Here is a 15,985-nt window from a genome sequence, read left to right on the forward strand (position 1 = left end):
TAAGATCTCCAAGGGATATGCAGCACCAGCAGGTCTGGTTGTATCTTCTCATACCTTGTTGCCATTGAATTAAAGTTGAGCACCATTGAAAGTCTTTGTGCAAAACCACAGGGGAAAGGTGAAGGGCAGTGTTAGGCAGGAATCTAGACCCAACATGGCAGCGTTACCCAGCGTAGCAGGCCTTTTGTTAAAGACTCCCTTCACCCTTGTACATACCCACAGACTTACATGCGTCAGAGTTCTGGTTAGGCAACCACACTCCCCGATGACCTGCAGCTCACCTGCATTCCACAAGTTCGTAAACAGCAGTTTCAGTTGACAGTTTCCAAAGACCCCTTCCTCATGACCCTTACTCGACTCCTGCCCTAGTAGTTTCAAGACCCCCCAGGCCCTGTTTGTACAACCAGCTTCCCTACCTCTTGGGCTATAAAAAGCCCCTACCCTCCTCCCTCAGCGCGACTTCCTCAGCCCACACCTTTGGACCAAGGAACCTCGCCTGCAAGCCCTAATAAAAGGCTATTCTCACTGCCATTTGCCTTGTGTCTTCGTTCCTGGTTTGGCTCCAGCCTCAGTTTACCTTTACATTTGGTGCCGAAACCCGGGAGGAGACCCCCTCCCCGAACCCCTGCTGGGTCGGGTGGGCTCTCCTCTCCCCAAGCCAGGATCCCCTCCTCAAGCCTGGAGCTGTCTCACCAAATTTGACTCAATTTGATCACTGCTGGGTAAGTTCCCCCCCGTCCTGAAGGCTCCCTCCGGGAGTCCCTGTCCAAAACGTGCGGCCGCGTCAGGGGCTCTCTCCGGTCAACTATGACCTCGGCACCGGGGACTAGGAGACTTCCAGCCTCCCCGGAAGCCACCGTATCCCACACTTCGCGTGGCAGTGGGAGGACGCTCCCATTGCCTGCGGACTGCCTGCCTTGAGACCATGGGAACTACCCAGTCCAAACCAAACCGAAAATCTCCTCTGGGGTGCCTCTTGGCGAATCTCCAGACTTTAAGTCTCAGCCAAGACATAAAACGAAAGCCGCTCATTTTCTTCTGCACAATAGCGTGGCCGCAATATAAATTGGATAATCAGTCTCAGGGGCCTGCAGAAGACACTCTAGACTTTAACATTCTCACAGATCTGACCAACTTCTGCAAGAGACTAAGCAAATGGTCCGAGATACCCTATGTTCAGGCCTTTTGGGACTTGCGTTCTCACCCAGATCTCTGCGCCCAGTGCTCATTAACTCAAGTTCTGCTCGCAAAGTCTCTTCCCTCAAGCAAGGAGAGGAATGATTCCTCCTCTTTTTCTGAGCCTCCTGACACCCTATCCTGGCCACCCCTCCAGTCTCCTGCCCAACCTCCTCCTTACCCTGACTCACCGTTATCCCTGTCCTCGTCAATGCCTCCCCACCCTTCCCCCCGTCCTGTGCCCTTACCAAACCCGACAGATTCTGTCTCCCCTACCTTCACCTCCTCCCCTTCCTCGCCTGTCTCAGCCCATACTCGGTCCAGGACCGACCTCCTGTGTCCCTTACGAGAGGTGGCAGGCGCCGAAGGAGTAGTCCGGGTCCATGTGCCGTTTTCATTGGCAGACTTGTCTAAGGTTGAGGAGTGTGCAGGCTCCTTTTCAGCCAATCCTACTCATTATATCAAAGAGTTTAGGTATCTATGCTAGGCATGTGATCTCACCTGGCATGACCTTCATGTCGTTATGACCTCAACCCTGTCTCCTGAGGAGCAGGAACACATCCTAGCGGCAGCCAGGCAGGATGGTAACCAGGTTCATTTAACTGACCCTACCATGCCAGTCAACACCGAGGCAGTGCCCTCGGCTGAGCCTGACTGGGACTAGCAGGTGGGGCAGGCAGGCCGCCACCGAGACACGATGGTTCAGTGCCTTCTTGCCGTCATGCAGGCAGCCTCTAACAAATCAGTCAACTTTAACAAACTAAAGGAGGTAGTCCAAGGCGCAGATGAAAATCCGGCTGTTTTTCTTAACCGGCTGACTGAGGCACTTATTCAGTACATCCGCCTTGACCCTGCCTCCCCCGCAGGGGGGACCATCTTGGCCTCATATTTCATTTCTCAGTCAGCCCCCAATAGCCAAAAAAAGTTAAAAAAGGCAGAGGAAGGCCCTCAAACTCCCATTCAGGGTTTAGTCAAACTGGCCTTCAAGGTCTACAACTCCAGGGAGGAAGCAGCTGAGGCCCAACAACAGGCCAGGCTAAAACAGAAGGTACAACTCCAAACCCAGGCCTTGGTAGTCAGCCCTGAGGCCGGCTGGCTCCAGGAGCTCCCAGAAAGGAGGTACTCCCTAAGCGCCATCTGGTGCCTGCTTCAAGTGCAACAACGACGGCCAATGGCCCAGGCAGTGCCCTAACCCAAAGAAGCCAACTCGCCCCTGTCCGAACTGTCGGCAGATGGGCCACTGGAGGTCAGACTGCCCCAACCTAAGGACGGTCGCTGCGCCTCCACATGACGACCCTCCTCCAGGTATTGGAGGCGCCTTCCAGCTCCTTGACACTGACGAAGATTGAAGAGGCCCAGACTCGGGGACCCCTCTCACTCTCACCGAGCCCAGGATCATTCTCCAGGTAGCGGGTAAGTCCATATCCTTCCTTATCGACACGAGGGCTACCTACTCTGTTTCGCCTTCCTTCACTGGCCCCAGCCACCCCTCCACTGTCACAGTCACGGGAATTGACGGCACTCCCTCCACCTACTGCCAGACTCCTCTTCTGTCTTGCCACCTGGATGGCTCCCTCTTCTCACACTCATTCCTTATCATTCCTTCATGCCCAGTCCCCTTGTTAGGACGAGACCTCCTCTCCAAGCTAGGGGCCTCAGTTCACTTCCGACCCAACCCCTCCCCACACCTCACTTTCCTCTTCCCCCTTCTCTCACCTGACAAACCCCGCCAGGCTGACCTCCCACTCCGGTTTCCAGTCCCCATTAACCCTAAGGTGTGGGACACCTCCACCCCAATCATTGCCCAGCACCACACTCTGATCCGCATCTGGCTAAAAGACCCTTCCAAGTTCCCCTCTAGATTCCAGTTCCCTATCTCCCTTGAACACCAACAAGGACTAAAACCCATCATTACATGCCTGCTCCGGCAGCACATTCTAGTTCCAGCCAACTCACCATGCAATACTCCTATCCTGCCTGTACAGAAAAGCTCTGGGGCCTATCGCCTCGTGCAGGACCTACGCCTCATCAATGAGGCAGTAGTCCGTAACTTTCCAGTTGTTCCTAATCCATATACACTCCTCTCACACGTTCCCCCTGACACCACTCATTTCACTGTCCTTGACCTGAAAGATGCCTTCTTTACCATCCCTCTACACCCAGACTGCCACTTTCTGTTTGCTTTTACATTAGAAGATCCAGACACTCATATTTCTTCCCAGCTGACTTGGACTGTCTTGCCTCAAGGGTTCCGAGATAGCCCCCATTTTTTCGGACAGGCACTGGCACAGGACATCCTCCTCTGCCCCCTAACCCATAGCACCCTTCTACAATACGTAGATGATCTATTACTATGTAGTCCTTCCTGGGAGTGCTCCCTTGCAGACACTGCCACGCTTTTAAATTTTCTAGGTGACCGAGGTTATCAGGTTACCCCGGCTAAGGCTCAACTTTGCAGCCCTTCTGTCACCTACCTAGGCATACACCTCACACCCACTATAAAAAGCCTCACAGCAGATAGAATAAGCCTCATTGAAACTCTCCAGCCTCCTCAGGATGCAGAAGAGATCTTGTCCTTCCTAAGGCTGGTGGGCACAGTGAGTCTTATCCCATGGCCTGACTCAGGATCTTTAAGGCCCACATCAAGTTCGTAAGCAGCCTTGTCAGCCTGGCCTCTGACGTCAGACAACAGGAGGAAGCCATCTCAGCTCTAGCCCAGGCAGCAAGCCCCAGGACAGCAGCAACCCTTTTTCTTGGCTAACCTTAGTCAGAGAAGGGGCTCAAGTGGTACACATGGCTGAGGTACACAACATCTCTCGTTGTTTCTTGTGTGCAGCCTTGAATAAGCCCCCACTGGTTGCGGTACCCTTACCCAGCCCTTTTAACTCCTCTAACCTAACCCCCTCCTTTCCCCTTCCCGGCCGCACACTACATTAATGAGTCAGGACTAGTAGAAACCAATCTCCTCACTCTAGAAAAGATTCAGGAAAGACTCCACCAGAAAAACCTCGGATCAAGGCCCTCACTTAGGTGGTGGCAGTCGTCTGTGGCCGGTTAAGTCGTACCCTTTCTAAGCCCCTTACTAATCATTGGCTTCTTGCTACTCATAGCTCCCTGTGTCCTCCGCTTCATCCAGGACCGCATGAAAGAAGTCTCCCAGGTCACTTTCAATCAGATGCTGCTCCACCCCTATACCCGAGTTCCAGCCTCCGAAAAACCCCACGATGACCCATACCAGCAGGAAGCAGCCAGATGAACACGTCGCCCCATTTTCTTATTAGAAAGAGGTCAGAATGTTAGGCAGGAATCTAGACCCAACATGGTGGTGTTACCCGGCGTAGCAGGCCTTTTGTTAAAGACTCCCTTCACCCTTGTACATACCCGCAGACTTACATGCGTCAGAGTTCTGTCTGGGCAACCACACTCCCCCGTGACCTGCAGCTCACCTGCATTCCACAAGTTCGTAAACAGCAGTTTCGGTTGACAGTTTCCAAAGACCCCTTCCTCATGACCCTTACTCGACTCCTGCCCTAGTAGTTTCAAGACCCCCCAGGCCCTGTTTGTACAACCAGCTTCCCTACCTCTTGGGCTATAAAAAGCCCCTACCCTCCTCCCTCAGCGCGACTTCCTCAGCCCACGCCTTTGGACTGAGGAACCTCGCCCGCAAGCCCTAATAAAAGGCTACTCTCACTGCCATTTGCCTTGTGTCTTCGTTCCTGGTTCGGCTCCAGCCTCAGTTTACCTTTACAGGCAGAGGCTTGGAATCACTGGTTTAAATACACATAACACTGCAGCCTCAGTCCTCAGCTTCGTATCTGATCATGAAGCCACAGTTGATATTTATCATATCCTTTTTCCATTACCCATTCCATAATACTCCTGTCTTCGATCAGAACCTTGGCCGGTTAGAATTCTTTACACAGTGAGGTGACCCACACCTTCATTCTTTATGGGTTTTAGTCCTTAATTGTCCTGAATTTTTGTGGTCACTCTTACCCTCCTCTTCCACACTGACCTTTTCTATTGAATATGCTAGTATTAAGAGGTGCCCCAGGGAATTCCTGATTCCAGACATGGTCTTCTCAGTCTTCATTGAGTAGAAATGCCTCCAATTGAATGGAACTATTGTGTCTCCTGATGTAAGCATTCTTCTCTGGGGAATTAGGACTTCTAGACCAGAAGTCAAAGTTACAGACAAAGTCAACAAACTCTTGCAAACAGATTATTAATTGTAAAAAGGAGGCCCTCCCATTTCCATCACTTGGTTTCCAAACTGTGTGCTCTTGCCAGTAGAGAAAATGAAACATATATAAATTATTGGCTCAAAACACATCCTATAAGACAATATTGCAACTTAGTAAAGTATTGTCTCCCAATTATGTCTGCCATAATTGAGTCCTTAGCAGACCATTCTACCATTTTATCGGGCCAGCTGCTTCTAGATGGTGGGACACATAGTAAGACCAGTTGAATCCCTTGCTGTACTTATTTATGGTAAAATGACTTCTTTGGTTGGAAGTGATGTTGTGTGGGATACCTTGGGGGTGAATAGGAATCTCATAAATCCATGGATTGTGCTGTTAGTTAAAGCAAACTGAACAGAAGCAATTATTCATATTCAGAAAAAAAATTCAGTGAGATAAAAATGCTGCCCATTTAATGATGGAAGGGCTTCTATGTAATTGATCTACCATCAGGTGGCTGGCTGGTCTCCCAAGGAAATGATATAATATGAGGGGCTCATCATCGGCCTTTGTTGTTGGCATATTATGCATTCAACAGCAGCAGCAGCCAAATCAGTCTTGGTGTGGGGAAGTCCATGCTGTTGAACTAAGACATGGCCTGCATTTCTCATGTCATGGCCACTGCTATGGTTTGAACATTTGTTACTCTCCACAACTCATGTTAAAATTTAATTGCCATTGTAACAATATAAAGAGGTGGAGCCTTTAAGAAGAGAGAGACTTTAAGAATCAGGACACTAGGCCTCCACCCTCATGGGTGTGATTGGTACTGTTATAAAAGGGCAAATTTAGCCTCTTCTAGGTCTTTGCTTGCCGTTCTACCTTCTGCCATGTGATAGCATAGTAAGAAAGCCCTTGACAGGTGCCAGCTTCTTGATCTTGGACTTTCAGCCTCCAGAACAGTGAGCCAAACTTCCACTCATTATAAATTACTCAGTCTCAGGTATTCTATTATAGGAGCACAAATGGACTAAGACAACCACGTTGGGTTTCTATACACAAGCCCACTAAGTAAGCAACAGAACAACTGAAAAAAGAGACTGACTTATATCCACAGGATGATCATCTTGTAGCTCGGTTATTGTGAGGCTCTACTGATGTTAATGCCATCTGCTCAGTATTTACATTGGATACATTTTTATACTCTGTGCCTCTCCTAATTCAGGTTTTCCAGAAGCTGAGCCTGAAACAGAGGTTCATATATATGCAAAATTTTTTTCCAGTGGTTTAAACAAATAGATGTTTATTTATTTCTCAGAGACAGTGACTACACTGAAAAGGGTTACTAAGCGCTGGATTGTTCTGGTCATCATGGGAAAGATGTAACATATATATTTTTTGAGACAGTCTTGCTCTGTCGCCCAGGCTGGAGTGCAGTAGCGTGATCTTGGGTCACTGCAAACTCCACCTCCAGGGCTTAAGTGATTCTCCTGCCTCAGCCTCGCAAGTAGCTGGGATTACAGGCGCTCACCACCACGCCTGGCTAATTTTGTATTTTTAGTAGAGACAGGGTTTCGCCATTTTGGCCAGGCTGGTCTTGAACTTCTGACCTCAAGTGATCAGCCCAACTCAGCCTCCCAAACTGCTGGGATTACAGGCGTAAGCCACCAAATGTGATATATTTTTAAGGCAGTCTCAGGAGAAACTGATAAAGGAATGAGAGAGGCAGGGTAGGGAAGGAAAAGGAGCTATGTAAGAATGTGGGTTAAGGTGAAGTCTAGCTTCACCTGATCCCACAGAGAACTTTGAAGTACAAATTGTGCCACAGAAACTGTCCCACTTTGAGGCTAGGAAAGGGGCTTTAGCACCTCTATCGCAGGTGGTCATTGGCCATAGGCTGCCAGGGTAGGGAAGGCAGTAAAATTCTCAGGTATCTGGGGTAAGATGGCTTCAGTTGTTCAGGGGTAATCCCCCAGAGAAAGTTGCAAGTATGAGGTATTGCCTGAAACACCCTGTTGGCTCAAGCATGTGTATACAAACTAAGGCACTGAAATTCAATTTCTGATGTTTATTCCTTTGTGTAGATCCATATTTCCATCTGGCATCATTTTCCTGTGGCCTGAAAGACATCCTTTAATAGTTCTTACAGTGCATCATGTAGTAGTGATAAATGTTTTCAGCCTTTGTTAAGTTTGGAGCATATTTATTTTGCTTTCATTTTTATTTAATTTTATTTCTTTACTTTTTGAGATGGAGTCTCACTCTGTCACCCAGGCTGGAGTGCAGTGGTGTGATCTTAGCTTACAGCAACTTCCGCCTCCTGGGTTCAAACAATTCTTTTGCCTCAGCCTCCCGAGTAGCTGGGATTACAGGAGCCCACCAACATGCCAGGCTAATTTTTGTATTTTTTGGTAGAGACAGGGTTTCACCATGTTGGCCAGGCTGGTCTCAAACTCCTGGCCTCAGGTGATCTGCCCATTTCAGCCTTTCAAAGTGCTGAGATTACAGGTGTGAGCCACTGCGCCCAGCCAGCCTTCATTTTTAAAAGATATTTTTATTGGTTATAAAATTATAGGTTGATAGTATTTTTATTTTAGCACTTTAAAAATGTTGCTTCACTAGTGCTATGAACTATGTTCCCCTCACATTCATATGTTGAAATCCTAACACCCAGTGTTGATGATATTGGAACGTGGGGCTTTTGGGAGGTAATTATATCATGAGAGTGGAGCCCTCAGGAATGAAATTAGTGTTCTCATAAAAATACACAAGAGAGCTTGCCTTTTCTCTCTCTGCTCTCTGCCATGTGAGAACACAATAAAAAAGATGGCCTTCTGCAAACCAGAAAGTGAGCTCTCATCAGACGTCAAGTCTGCCTGCATCTTGCTCTTGAACTTTCCAATCTCTAGAACCGTGAAAAATGAATGTTTGTTGTTTATATCACCTAGTCTGTGGTAATTTGTTATAGCAGCCCAAGCTGACCAAGATAACTATTTTCTCACTCACATTGTGTTGAACAAGAAATCTAAAGTCTTCCTCATCCTTGCTTTTCTGTAATGCCTTTTATTCTCTCTGGCTGCTTTTAAGAGCTTCTCTGTATCACCAGTTTTATGATGCGCCTTAGAGTTGTTTTCGTTATGTTTATGTACTTGAGTATTTTCTGAGGTTCTTGGATCTATAGATTTATAGTTCCATCAAATTTGGGAAAATTTCAAGCATTATTTTTTCAAGTATTTTTTCTGTCTCTCTCTCTCTCTCTCTCTCCTCTGTTTTGGAAGCTCCAACTGTATTGTTTGAAGTTGTCCTACAGTTCACTTTTATTATAGTTTTCATTTAAAAGTTTTATGTCTTTTTTCTTTTACATCTTTTATATCTCTACTCAACTTTGTGAACATATGCATATAGTTACAACTGTTTTAATGTCCTACTAATTATAATATGTGTCAGTTCTGCATGGTTTCGATTGAACAATTTATCTCCTTAATATGGGTCGTATTTTCTTACTTCTTTGCATGCCTGACAATTTTTGTTGGATGGCAGATATAGTGAAATTTACTTGTTAGGTGTGGGTATTTTTGTATTCCTATAAATATTCTTAAACTTTGTTTTGGAACACTATTAAGTTGTTTGGAAAGAGTTTGTTTCTTTTAGGTCTTAAAGATTTGTTAGGTAGAACTGCAACAGGATTCATTCATAATTTCCCATTATTAAGGCAAGACTCTTCCACAGGGACTACCCAGTGCCCTGGCTGGTGAGATTGGGCCACTATTCCTGGCTTTTTGTGAACCCTGGGCACTGCTACTTCTAATCTTTTTGGAAAACTTATTTTCCTGACCTCAGGTTGGCTCCTCACACACACGTGCATGTGCACTGTGTGTACTCTGCCAAATACTAGAAAAGAACTCTCTACAGATCTCTGGGTTTCTTTCTGTGTGCAATTCTTTGCTTGTTGGTAGTCTGTCCTGAAAACTCCAGAAGCTTTTATTCTCCTTCAGACTCTCAGCTCCTTCCCCTCAACTCAAAAAAAGTACTGTACTCTGCTGGGTTCCCCTTCCTGTTCCAAGAACTGGAAACTCTCTCAAGATAGGGTTCACCTCCTTTGTTTCCTGTGAAGGAATCTTTTGTTGTTTGATGTCGAGTGTCTTAAAAAAAAATCATTGTTTTGAAACTGCGTTTATAAAAATTATGTAACAGTGATAAAATTATGGCAGTAGGGGAGATCTGATCTAGCCAACTTCTCTTGCCTTTAGCCTTCAAGCTGCCCTCCTAGGTTTAAGTAAGCTAACTTTGGGAGAAATATAGTTTATAGTTTACATGATAATAGCCCTTCCCCCAAACTCAACCACCTTTGTAACGCTAATGAGAGACCACCAGGCGAGGAGGATAGAGGAGCCTAAATTCTGCTAAGGTGTAGACACAGACAATTGACAGCCATTATTCTGGAGGTCACAAGATATGCAACTTCCCCAATTATTCCTGCAGATAACATTAATATTATAGAACCTAAGATTGGCCTTTTGAGATATCTTCTCAGTTTTTTTGCATGTCCAATAATGGATGGCTCTGCCTGGACCCACCAACCACTCCTGTGACCCCACCCAGAAGTGACTCAGCACTCAGGAGAATCATTTCCCACACCCTTTTGATTGCACCTCCAACCAATCACCAATGAGCACTCCTACTCCTTTCCCCAAACTACCTTTGAAAAACCCTGAACCTGTGAGCCTTCAGCAAGATTGACTTGAGTAATAACTCTGTCTCCTGTGTGATGTGGCCAGCCTTACATCAATTAAACTCTTTCTTTACTGCAATGCCATGGTCTCCAGGAATTGATTTTGTTTGTGCAGTGGGCAGGAAGAGTCCATTGAGCAGTTACAGTTTCACATGTTTTGTCTATTTTTTCGTTGTTTCAGCAGGAGGATCAATCCAGTTTCTGTTATTCCATCTTTACCTGAAATGAAAATCCACTCTGCTGTCATTTTTATGAATCCCTCACTTCCATTTTCCAAAGCTTTATTCTTTTCATAACCTTTTGAGTAGAATGTTTAATTCATATGTCACTCTTTCATATTTATAGTGCTATTCCCTTTTATCACAATTTTAACCATAACCCATACGTTTTACTTTATAGGGTTTTTCTTACCATTGCTTTCATTGTCTCATCAGATAAATTTTTTAAATCTCCAAATGGTTGGCATATTTATTGTTTGATCATTTTGTACCATTGTTATTATAAACTTCTTGTTTTTCCACATTATGAGTAAAGGCTTTGGTGAAGCATACCTCATAGTGGTTAACAGTTTGAATGCTTGAGTCAGAAGGCTGGGGTTTGCATCCCTGCTCTGTCTTTTTCTGACTATATGTTCTTGGGCAAATTATTTAACCTAAGGCTGAATTTCTTCATTTGTACAATGGAGATGACAACAATACCGATCTCAAATGGTTGCCCTAAGAGTTAAATAAAGATAATAAATACCTGGGAAGCCTTAGCTCATAGTAAGCATTCAACAAATCTTAAAGTTTCTATTTGGGAAAATGTAGAGACTTCTTTGTGGTCAAATTTTGATACTCACTGATAATTGAAAGAATTAAAAAGGATATTCTCAATAGGTGTGAAGTTCAATGTTGCAACAGATGTTACTGACCTCCAACTCCATATTCCTTTGGCCCCCCTCAGAGTTTGCCTGAAGCTGCACTGGACAATGTGCCAACGGGACAGTTCCCCTCAAGAACCTGTACATTTCTCTGCTTGTCTACCTAAAGTTGCTCCAGGGACAGTCCAGCAGTGTTTGAGATTTGAAACTGTCAGAGACAATTCTCAATCAGTGAGGAACAGGAAAAACAGGATACAAACCCCAGCTTTGCTGTCCCTTGAGAGAGAAAATCTAAGGTGTGTTCTATATATTCTTCCTAGAATCCCCAGAAAGATTGAGCTTCAGTCGCCCACAGAAGAAATCCACTCATTTTTTATGCACCCTGGATGGGCTTTTTCCCCTTCCTGTCTCACAGTTCCTGCTCTTTCTCTTGAGCTTCTTGAGATTACCTCCTAAATCTCCTTTCTGGAGGAACACACACTAACACAGATATATGTATGTATTAGGTTGTCCTAGTAAATGCATTGTTCACATCCTCTAAGCAGTGGCTCTCAATTCTCATTTCATATTATAATCAACTGGAGAATGCATCAAAATTTCTGGGAATTGTGAAATAAAAAACAAATCCAGACTTAGTGATGAAAGACTTTATTAAAAAAAATATATTGCAAAGGGGAGTGGGAGGAACTATTGCAATAGTGAGAGAAGAGCTATTACAACAGGGAGAACCTTCTGACCATAAGATCTGTTTAAAAAAAAAAAAAAAAAAGCTTATGCACATTAAAATTTTAATAAGTTTATTTGAGCATTCAGCTATTTATGCATGGGGCAGTACCAGACCACAAGCAGTTTAGCGTTCCACCAAGAAGGTAAGGGGAAACTTTTTAAAGGTGTTCATAGAAGTAAGGCAAATTAAATATTTGCTTGGTTGAAAAGGAAAATCCCTAGTTAGAGGTTAGTTGGTCATTCCTGATTGGTAAATTCTCTAGTTAGAGGTTAGTTGGCAGTTTCTGATTGGTTAAGCTTAAGTTTTGCTCTATTGTTTACATTGAGTTGGGTTTTAGTTTGCTTAGGAACTCAAGGTGCTGGAGCTGTATTAGCCTAATGGCCTCCCTATTAATGATTTTGACAGTTCTCAAGGCCAAAAAGGGATTTCTTTTATAGAGAGAAGTAAACAAGACAAGAAAGACCCTGGTGTGACGACCTGGGATGAAAAAGTGGCCTGATGGAATAACAGATCAGAGAATGGTTTGCTCTGAGGCCAGCCTATTCTTGAGGGGCTGCTAAGAAGATGTTGTGGGGACCTGAGCGAAGGAGAGAATCTTAACCAAAGTTTGGTTAACAGGCATTTGTTCTGAGTCCCACCTAAGTCATATGGGAAAACATGGTCCTTCGCAATGGGCCTTTTCCAGAACACAAAATGGGTGGGCATAGGAAGGATTCTTAGCTGTTTCTTTTTTCCACAATCATAGGACTCAGGTAAAATTCTATGTCGTCTGGATGGAGCCTGAACAACAAAATTTTCTAGAAGCTTCTGTAAACTAAAAATAAAATTCTAAGCCCCTCAACTGACTGCTTGGCCAAGGAGCCCCCAGCATAACCTTGAAAACTGAGTTCTTGGCTATGATGGGATGGGGGGTCAGACACACCTTGTTATACCCCCTCCCTGACTAACCATGATTAGGCTTTCTTCCCTCAGGGCTTAGCAGAAACCAGCCCTTTCAAAAGACTCCACCACAGATATCAATCAACCAAGTGCCTAAGGCAGTCCCTCCTTTTTTGCCTGATAAGAGATCACCACTGAAGTAGTTCTGGCCAGTCTAAGGAGAAGGCACAGTAAGGGTTTGTGTGTCCTCTGCTTCACCTTTTGATATCAGAGGGCCAAAAACTCTGCCCTCAGATCATGCTGACTTTGCTATGTTTTGTCCCTGGGACTCATGGAGAGGCATGAAGCTCAATTGTGCATGCACATGTTTCTCCTTTCATAAATGTTCATGACTCTTCCTATAGCTTAATAAATATGTATATTTGGCCACTGTGCTCCGCATAAATTTCTGCTCCCTTTGCCCCTACCTTGAAGTGTCTGTTTCTGGCTTCTTACTGGAGGCTGTGCTTCCCAGTCTGTCAGAATGGCCATCCTGCAGGCTGCAACCCTTTATGAGACACAAAGCTTTCCTTCCCACATTTATGAACTTTGTCTTTCTTCAGTTGACACTTCCTAGGTATAGATTACAATAAGAGACTTGTGAGACACATCAACTAATCAAAATGTATAGACCTTACTCAGATCCTGAGTTAAACACAGCTTTTTTCGCCAGGGGCAGTGGTTCACATGTGTAATCCCAGCACTTTGGGAAACAAGGCTGGCGGATTGCTTGATTCCAGGAGTTTGAGACCAGCCTGGGCAATATGGCAAAACCCTGTCCCTACAAGAAAAATACAACAATAGGCCAGGCACGGTGGTGCATGCCTGTAGTCCCAGCTACTTGGGAGGCTGAGGCAAAAAGATTTTGAGCCCAGGATGCAGAGGTTGCAGTGAGCCCTGATCATGCCATTGCATTCCAGCCTGGATGACAGAGCAAAACCCTGTCTCAAAAAACTAAAATGAAATAAACATAGCTTTTTAATAATGGCATTTGTGCAACAATTGGAAACTTTAACACTAAATTTTTGATGAAGTTAAGGAATTACTGTTATTTTTAAGTGTGATAATGATACTACACTTACAAATTTTTAATTTTTAAAAAGTGATAAACGTATTGTGGTTATGCTTTTTAAAACGAGTCCTTACATGTTAGAGATACTGACTGGAGGAAATATTTATAGATAAAGCAATATGATTTCTGCTATTTGCTTCAGTATAATTTGGAAAGGGGGAAAGTGGATGGCGATACAGTTGGCCATGAATTGATAATGGTTGATGTTGGGTGATGGACCATGTGGGCTCATTTGGTTAGTCTATTACTTTTGCATATGTTTGAAGTTTCCATAACAAAAAAGCATTTAAAAAGAAACTTCTAAATTGTTCTTCATATACAGCCTATATTGAGAACTGCTATTTATACCCTTACTTATTTTTTGTCTGCTCAATTGTTAAAACTTGAAAGGGGTTTTTTGAGGGTTCTCCTCTCATGACTTTTATATTTCTATTCATTTCTCCTTGTATTTTCTGCAATGCTTCCTTTATATCTTTTATTGCTTTATTATTTGTCACAGTAGGTTTATAAAAGATACCCTTTTTTCTTTAAAAATAATATATGCTGGCCAGGCGCGGTGGCTCAAGCCTGTAATCCCAGCACTTTGGGAGGCCGAGGCGGGCGGATCACGAGGTCAGGAGATCGAGACCATCCTGGCTAACACAATGAAACCCCGTCTCCACTAAAAATACAAAAAAATTAGCCGGGCGTGGTGGCGGCGCCTGTAGTCCCAGCTACTCGGGAGGCTGAGGCAGGAGAATGGCGGGAACCCGGGAGGCGGAGCTTGCAGTGAGCCGAGATCGCGCCACTGCACTCCAGCCTGGGCGACAGAGCGAGACTCCGCCTCAAAAAAAAAAAAAAAAAAAAATAATAATAATAATATATGCTTATGGCAAAAGCAAAGAAAAAAATCAAGCAGAATATGAAGGTAGATGATGAAAAATAGACTTGCCTTTCACCTCAGATCCCCAACTTTCCTTTTTTTTTTTTTTTTTTTTGAGATGGAGTCTTGCTCTGTCATCCAGGCTGGAGTGCAGTGGCAGGATCTCAGCTCACTGCAACCTCTGCCTCCTGGGTTCAAGCAATTCTCCTGCCTCAGCCTCTCGAGTAGCTGGGACTACAGGCATCTGCCACCACGCCTGGGTAATTTTTGTATTTTTAGTAGAGGCAGGGTTTCACCATGTTGGCCAGGCTGGTCTCAGACTCCTGACCTCAGGTGATCCGCCCACCTCAGTCTCCCAGAGTTCTGGGATTACAGGCATGAGCCACCATGCCTGGCCAAGATCCCCAACTTTCAGTCCCCCTTCCCAATCACCAGTTTTTTCTGTCTCCATGGAGGAGTATTGACTATATATATAAACTGTAGGGACAGAAAGGTGTGATACCTTTCCTCCCCATCACAAGTGTCACTGCAGAAACTCCTATAACAAAAGACAGGTTAACAAGAGAAGAGCATACAGATTCATTTAATCACAGTTTTACATGACCCAGAATGCTTCAGAAATGAAGACCCAAGGACCCAGGGAAAATAGTTTGTTTTTATGCTTAGGTTCCATGAAACATGGATAGCCATGTAGAAATGTGATTAGACAAAAGGGTATGACCTAATAGTAATAGATAGAGTGGGGAAGCCCAGAAAGGCCTGTCTGCTCAGAATCTTCTTGGCCTCTCTGTTGTAGCATTTATTCCTCCTGGGTATGGGGCAGGACCCTTTGGAATGAGGTAAGGTCTTATGACCTACTATCAGGCAAGGGCAGATCAGAGAACATCTTTATGACCAGTGTTGGGGCTCAGAAAACAGTACCCCAAAATGAAGGCCTCAGAAGCAGCCTTAGGAACAAAAGTTTCTCCCCTGAGACTAGTCATACAAACTAGAATCCCTCTTCCCCAAGGCAGGTCACAGAAACCAGAACCCCTTTCCCCTAAAGCCAGCCATGAAACCTGAACATAATACTCCAACTTTTCCTCTACCTTTCTGTGTAATACTGGCCATAAAAAAAAAAAAAAGGTTATCTGATCTTCCTTGTTTGACCGTAAGTCATAAGACTCCCATTTCAGAAAGCGTCCTGCCCCATACCCAGAAGGAAGAAATGCAGGCTCAGAGAGGGACAGACAGGCCTTGCTGGACTTCCCCATTTAGTCTATTAGCATTAGATCACACCCTTCTGTCTAATCACATTTCTACATGGCTGTCCATACTTTTTTGAACCTAAGCATGAAAATGGACAATTTCCCCTGTATCTTTGGGTCTTCCTTCTGAAGGCTCCTGTATATACACATTACATAAATGTATATGCCTTTTCTCCAGTTAGTCTACCTTTTCCAAGTTGGTTTT

General features: G+C 44.7%; 1 long non-coding RNA gene across 2 annotated transcripts; it reads left to right on the forward strand.

Moving 5' to 3' along the window:
* The first annotated feature begins 455 nt into the window (after positions 1-455).
* Positions 456-4,759, forward strand: LOC123571845 (uncharacterized). Of its 2 annotated transcripts, none has more exons than XR_012431822.1 (3): positions 456-722; positions 2,409-2,589; positions 4,287-4,759. It is a non-coding gene; the product is annotated as an uncharacterized lncRNA (long non-coding RNA). The 2 variants fall into 2 exon arrangements; XR_006696129.2 differs by having other exon boundaries at positions 2,482-2,589; positions 4,287-4,755.
* Positions 4,760-15,985: the final 11,226 nt, after the last annotated feature.

The sequence above is a fragment of the Macaca fascicularis genome, chromosome 2, assembly GCF_037993035.2.
Source record: "Macaca fascicularis isolate 582-1 chromosome 2, T2T-MFA8v1.1".
NCBI classification, from domain to species: Eukaryota; Metazoa; Chordata; class Mammalia; order Primates; family Cercopithecidae; genus Macaca; species Macaca fascicularis.